At 43.4% G+C, this 7500-nt stretch overlaps 2 non-coding genes across 2 annotated transcripts; both read right to left on the bottom strand.

Annotated features, from left to right (window-relative positions):
• Nucleotides 1-636: 636 nt before the first annotated feature.
• LOC148165494 (5.8S ribosomal RNA) lies at nucleotides 637-793 on the bottom strand. Its single transcript, XR_015771420.1, has one exon. It is a non-coding gene; the product is annotated as a 5.8S ribosomal RNA (ribosomal RNA).
• A 1616-nt stretch (nucleotides 794-2409) lies between these two features.
• On the bottom strand, nucleotides 2410-4330 carry LOC148165493 (small subunit ribosomal RNA). The gene has a single exon (XR_015771422.1). It is a non-coding gene; the product is annotated as a small subunit ribosomal RNA (ribosomal RNA).
• Between the last annotated feature and the right edge of the window lie 3170 nt (nucleotides 4331-7500).

Genomic DNA, 7500 nt, shown 5'->3' with positions numbered 1-7500 from the left:
CATTCGGTCATTTCGACGATCACGACACGTCTCCCATTCCTTGCTATACGTGTTCGTCATTTTTCTTTTTAAAAAATGGCTAAGTTTACAGAAACGCTTACGATCTGACGTCTGTCGCGATTTGCATTACACGTCTCGGACACGACGACCGTCTATAACGTTCTCAACCTTAAAACGCCATTTTTTTTTTTAAATGACGACATGTTGAAGAAATAGGACGTGCTACGCCGAAAGACCAGCCAACAACTACAACAAGTAGTAGTTGGTCGCTTTCGCGTCTTAAGATGTCGCGCAAATTTACTCGCTGCACGAGAAACGCACACAAACACACGATTCTACGACACACCACGCAAGAACATGTGCCGACGTAAACACTTTCGTATTTATGATTCGCAAGGTGGACGTCCGACGGACTTTGTAAAAAAAAAATACAAAGCATACCCGTCCCGTCCTTTTTGACGAAAAAACACGCTCGAGTAAACGTCTCGGCACACGTTCGAGGCGTGCGTCGTTATATCGTGACGTAAGTGACGATCACGTACATTAATGAGTACCTATTCGACGCGTCGCAACACATCCAACACGCTCCGACGTTTTCGTCCGAAAACGAAAACCGAGCAGTCTTTGAAATTGACACGACCCTCAGCCAGGAGTGGTCCGGGAACATTATATCCGAGGACCGCAATGTGCGTTCGAAATGTCGATGTTCATGTGTCCTGCAGTTCACAAGTTGACGCGCAATTAGCTGCGTTCTTCATCGACCCACGAGCCAAGTGATCCACCGTTCAGGGTAATCTTTTTAAAATTTAAACGCTCGTTCCACAAGAACCCCGATCATGCCGATCGTCCAGCTGTCTATACACGTCTTGCAAAAATTTTTGCGTACGTGCGTACATCCGAAACGAAAATGATCTTCGTGGTTCCGAAACGTGCCACGTCTAAAATTTCGGTGTTGTGGTATGGATATTTATGATTCTCGCTCTTAATTGTCTTTCGTCCGTACTTTCTCGTCTGAAAGGGAACGCGATCGTCGGTCTCAGTTTTACGCGTACGAAAAAATTAAAAAAAATATTAACCCAAACACAAATTTGTATCCGCGCACCGAAAAAGAAGCACTTTTCTTTTTCACGCGGTCTCCGCTTTTACACGCAAAGTACGAGCATGTATGTGTGAAGATGGGACATGTTCGATACGATTTTAATTAGGAATTTGCCAATTTCCTTTTTCTCAGCAATAATTTTAATAAATAATGCTGCTTTCTCTCATAAACTACATTTTCGGTAGTTTTCCTTTATTGTGTCTTTCATTTAGTGTGCGTGTGTCAAGCACTTTAAAAAGTGTGACGAAGAGACGGTTTTTGATCGATCGGAATCAACACATCATTACATCATCGTACTCGTTATGAAAAAGCGAATTAGTATCCGCCGTAAGCGAAAAGAGATTTTCGCGGGCGGTCTTTGTGTTCGTGTTTCAATTTTCTTTCTATATTTTTTCGTCGCCAAACCGAAGACAGATCGTGAATTTTGACGAAAAAATCTATAGACGTGCCAGACTGAGCGTCTAACATAAAATCCTCAAGTTTACCGTTCTATATCGTGACTTAATGACGATTGACGGTGTATATAATTTTGAAATGGTGCAGTCGTACGCTCCGTAAAGAGAATTTTACCGTTTCTAACGAAATCACTTTACCACATCTACCAAAAACATTAAAAAAGCAAGGTGTGATGTGTGTGTGATCGCTCGTTTAACGGCGCTTTCAAAAAACTCTTTGAAGCGTCTAACGACGAACATCATTCACGCGAATCGTAAAATCGGGAGCGTTTCTCGCCGGTCCCGTAGCCGGGCGTAAATCATTTAAAACCCACGGAGTCGTAACCTAATTCGACACCTGCGATTTTCTTCTTTCTCGACTACTCTGCTACATCCTCTCCGTGTGTCCGAAAAAAGAGGACTTCTAACGTCTTTCGACTTTCGCGGTGGAGTTCACAACTTTCCGCGATCCGGTCGAAAAACCGAAAGCGTCCCTCCTTTTTTCCATCATTGGAAAAGATCGAGAGATAGTACAAAAAAAATCAAAAAATCTAGGTACCCGAAGAAACAGCCGTATGCCCGAGCGAATTCGGTTTTTCTCGTTCAAAAAAGGTGAAAAACTCGATCGCAAGGACCGGCGCTGCGGGCCAGCGTAACGCTATTGTTTTTCCGAATATGTACGATTCGTAGTTCAAAACGTCGTACACACGGTGTTTCAAAAAGAAACAAGCAACGGCACGACAAAAGATCGTGCCGTCGACTCCATGTCATCGACGACGGTGTTGTAAAAACATAAAGTGTACATCGACACGATCAAATAAAAATGCATAATAATAAATTATACATATGTCAAAATTCGTGTGTACGAGGACACGTTAATGATCCTTCCGCAGGTTCACCTACGGAAACCTTGTTACGACTTTTACTTCCTCTAAATGATCAAGTTTGGTCATCTTCCCAGCGACATCGACGACGTCGAAACGCCATCGCGTACCGGTCCGAAGACCTCACTAAATCATTCAATCGGTAGTAGCGACGGGCGGTGTGTACAAAGGGCAGGGACGTAATCAACGCGAGCTTATGACTCACGCTTACTGGGAATTCCTCGTTCATGGGGAACAATTGCAAGCCCCAATCCCTAGCACGAAGGAGGTTCAGCGGGTTACCCGGACCGCTCGGTCAGGGAGGACACGCTGATTCCTTCAGTGTAGCGCGCGTGCGGCCCAGAACATCTAAGGGCATCACAGACCTGTTATTGCTCAATCTCGTGCGGCTAGAAGCCGCCTGTCCCTCTAAGAAGAATTGTTTGTACGCCGACAGTAAAAACCGCGCACGACCACCGGGCGAACCCAGGATCGACGGGCCTTTGGGATGTCGAAATACGCCTATTTAGCAGGCTAGAGTCTCGTTCGTTATCGGAATTAACCAGACAAATCGCTCCACCAACTAAGAACGGCCATGCACCACCACCCACCGAATCAAGAAAGAGCTCTCAATCTGTCAATCCTTCCGGTGTCCGGGCCTGGTGAGGTTTCCCGTGTTGAGTCAAATTAAGCCGCAGGCTCCACTCCTGGTGGTGCCCTTCCGTCAATTCCTTTAAGTTTCAGCTTTGCAACCATACTTCCCCCGGAACCCAAAAGCTTTGGTTTCCCGGAAGCTGCCCGCCGAGTCATCGGAAGAACGTCGGCGGATCGCTAGCTGGCATCGTTTATGGTTAGAACTAGGGCGGTATCTGATCGCCTTCGAACCTCTAACTTTCGTTCTTGATCAATGAAAGCGTTTTTGGCAAATGCTTTCGCTTCTGTCCGTCTTGCGACGATCCAAGAATTTCACCTCTAACGTCGCAATACGAATGCCCCCATCCGTTCCTATTAATCATTACCTCGGGGTTCCGAAAACCAACAAAATAGAACCGAGGTCCTATTCCATTATTCCATGCACACAGTATTCAGGCGAAGTTTTAGCCTGCTTTAAGCACTCTAATTTGTTCAAAGTAAACGTGCCGGCCCACCTCGACACTCAATGAAGAGCACCGCGGCGGGATTGAGTTGGGCCGCCCTCTCGAGCTAAGCCCACCGGCAGGACGTCCCGCGGCACGCCAGTTGACACCGCGAACGATGAACCGGCGGCGCGGGACACAGATTCGACTACGAGCTTTTTAACCGCAACAACTTTAATATACGCTATTGGAGCTGGAATTACCGCGGCTGCTGGCACCAGACTTGCCCTCCAATTGATCCTCGTTAAAGGGTTTAGAGTGTACTCATTCCGATTACGGGGCCTCGGATGAGTCCCGTATCGTTATTTTTCGTCACTACCTCCCCGTGCCGGGAGTGGGTAATTTGCGCGCCTGCTGCCTTCCTTGGATGTGGTAGCCGTTTCTCAGGCTCCCTCTCCGGAATCGAACCCTGATTCCCCGTTACCCGTTACAACCATGGTAGGCGCAGAACCTACCATCGACAGTTGATAAGGCAGACATTTGAAAGATGCGTCGCCGGTGCGAGACCGTGCGATCAGCGTAAAGTTATTCAGAGTCACCAAGTTGTACGATGACGGAGACCGCCACCGATTGGTTTTGATCTAATAAAAGCGCTCCTTCCGTTTCCGGTTGGAGCTCTGTTTGCATGTATTAGCTCTAGAATTACCACAGTTATCCAAGTAAATGTGGGTACGATCTAAGGAACCATAACTGATTTAATGAGCCTTTCGCGGTTTCACCTTAATTTGGCTTGTACTGAGACATGCATGGCTTAATCTTTGAGACAAGCATATGACTACTGGCAGGATCAACCAGGGAACTGCGTTCTTGTTTTAAAATAAGAGAGTTTTAGTCTTTCTTTCCTTCTAGTCATATAAGCTACAATAATCGTAGAATTTCGGAAAGACACCTGCTGCTCTTATAAAAAACTGAACACTTTCCTATTATTGTTTTGAAGAAAGTGTGCGTGTCTGCGAAACGAAAACCTCGTAAGAAGAGACGTAACGCCACGCGATCTTTCTGGATGGAAAATTTTTCGACATTTTTTTCACATCATCCTTGATTGAATCTCCTGCAACAATTTTATTCTTATTCATCCGTTCTAAGTTGTCGTCGTCGTCGAAATAAATAATTTGTACACACTTCGGGGTACACGTTTGTCAAAATTCATGAAATGCAACGTAACATTTTTACTTTAATAAATTTTTACAGTGCATTCAGATCGACTAAACGAACAACGACGGATGAATTGATTTATGGATTTTTATTTGTTGCGACTCATCGGAGGAGAGAGTGAAGAAAAAATAATCCAATATCATGGTTACGGAATAATTTTCTATGACTTTTTCATCCTTGTTTGAATCTTGCAACAATTAATTTTATTCATCCGTTCTAAGTTGTCGTCGTCGTCGAAATAAATAATTTGTACACATTTCGGTACACGTTTGTCAAAATTCATGAAATGCAAACGTAACATTTTACTTTAATAAATTTTTACAGTGCATTCAGATCGACTAAACGAACAACGACGGATGGATTACTTATTTTTGTTGCGACTCATCGGACGAAAAGTAGAAACATAATCCTCCATTGTAATATAGTTTTTACGGAAAATTTTTCTTTTATTTTATATCCTTGATTGAATGCTGCATTTTATCCGTCTTTTTTTCGTCAAAAACAGAGATCAATGCGATTCATCGGACGAAGAAATAATTTCCCAGTTCAAAATTTAGAGATTTTTGGGCACATCGACTTGAAATTTTATCGTAAAGAAAAAATATCGTCGTCGACAAGCAAAAGTTCAAACATTCTCCATACTCTTCGCTAGATTGAAAGCGACGGTTTATTGTGAGATTTCTCTTTAGAAATATTCACACGTTACGAGTTTATGAAATTTTATTTATTTCAAAATTCTCGCTCGGACTTTAGTGAGTTGACGCATTTGTTAATTTTTGGTCGTTCTGACACGAACACATAAAATCTTTGATTGCATTTGGACCGCTAACATAGAAACGCTCGCCGCATCCGCAATCTCGCTGTGCATGGTCAATGGCAAGATTTGTCATCCCTCAAACGATGGTGGGTCCACAGGGTACACATTCCGGCCATCGTCCCAACTACGGGTAAGTCGCGGTGTACGAGAGGTAACAAGATAATCGGACGCACATAAAATCACATTTCGATCGTACGCTTTTGTCCGCTGCTACATACCACCACTACTATCCCTATATATGCCAGCGCGGCAGCGTTCAGCTCTGAATCACTCGATGCGCGAAACGGTCGAAATCCCATAGCGCGCCGGCCGCTCGCTATGGGCGAGGGGTCGGGTAAATCGGTCTGATCGCTCGGTGCAAAAGTCCGTTTGGGTACTTAGAGACGGAATTTTAAAATTCTGATTTCGCAGATCAATTTCAAGGGTCATTAGGACTCGAATGCCGTTAACGGTGTTTTGAAAAAAATATTTTTTACGTTTTTACGGCATTTCGACCGAACACCTCAGTTCCGACTTCGGACTTAGAATAATTTTCATCAAAATTTCGAACGCCTCAGTTTCCAGAGGGTTTTAGATCCCGTTTAGTTAGGGGTTTGAAATTATCACAGCCACCCTTGTTTGGTGTTAGTTCGACCGTAACTTTTGTTCGTTTGCATTTAATTTCGATTTTTCTGGGACTTTTGGTCAATGTAAATTTATCAACCGCTACACTTCCGACTTCGGACTTAGACGAATGAGCGCCGAACGCTACAGTTTCGACTTCGGACTTAGAAAAATTTCGCTCGACCGCCACAGTTTCGAATTGGACTTAGAAAAATTTCGGTCGAACGCCTCAGTTTCGAATCGGACTTAGAAAAATTTTGGTCGACCGCTACAGTTTCGACTTCGGACTTAGAAAAATTTCGTTCGAACGCTACAGTTTCGACTTCGGACTTGGAAAAATTTCGCTCGACCGCCACAGTTCCAACATGAGACTTAGAAAAATTTTTATCAAAAATTCGAACACCTCAGTTTCGACTACGGACTTAGAAAAATTTCGCTCGACCGCCACAGTTCCTATTTCGGACTTAGAAAAATTTTCATCAAAATTTCGAACGCCTCAGTTTCCAGAGGGTTTTAGATCCCGTTTAATTAGAAGCTTGAAATTATAAAATCTACCTTCTATCGATGTTAGTTCGACCCAAACATTTGTTCGTTTGCATTTAATTTCGATTTTTCTCGTACTTTTGGTCAATGTAAATTTGTCAACCGCTACACTTCCGACTTCGGACTTAGACGAATGAGCGACGAACGCTACAGTTTCGACTTCGGACTTAGAAAAATTTCGTTCGAACGCTACAGTTTCGACTTCGGACTTGGAAAAATTTCGCTCGACCGCCACAGTTCCAACATGAGACTTAGAAAAATTTTTATCAAAAATTCGAACACCTCAGTTTCGACTACGGACTTAGAAAAATTTCGCTCGACCGCCACAGTTCCTATTTCGGACTTAGAAAAATTTTCATCAAAATTTCGAACGCCTCAGTTTCCAGAGGGTTTTAGATCCCGTTTAATTAGGAGCTTGAAATTATAAAATCTACCTTCTATCGATGCTAGTTCGACCCAAACATTTGTTCGTTTGGATTTAATTTCGATTTTTCTCGGACTTTTGGTCAATGTAAATTTGTCAACCGCTACACTTCCGAGTTCGGACTTAGACGAATGAGCGCCGAACGCTACAGTTTCGACTTCGGACTTAGAAAAATTTTGTTCGAACGCTACAGTTTCGAATTGGACTTGGAAAAATTTCGGTCGAACGCCTCAGTTTCGAATCGGACTTAGAAAAATTTTGGTCGACCGCTACAGTTTCGACTTCGGACTTGGAAAAATTTCGATCGAACGCCACAGTTCCGACTTTTTTTCGAAACTGTAGCGTTCAGTCAAATTGCCGTAAAAACGTAAAAAACTTTTTTTACAAAACATGGTCGACAGCATTCGAGTCCTAATAATCCTTGAA

This window comes from Gnatocerus cornutus, unplaced genomic scaffold, assembly GCF_029298725.1.
Source record: "Gnatocerus cornutus isolate USDA-ARS CGAHR unplaced genomic scaffold, icGnaCorn1.1 ctg00000300.1, whole genome shotgun sequence".
Lineage (NCBI taxonomy): Eukaryota > Metazoa > Arthropoda > Insecta > Coleoptera > Tenebrionidae > Gnatocerus > Gnatocerus cornutus.
The sequence above is the reverse complement of the archived record's forward strand: the minus strand, read 5'-3'. Positions and strand labels throughout refer to the sequence as shown.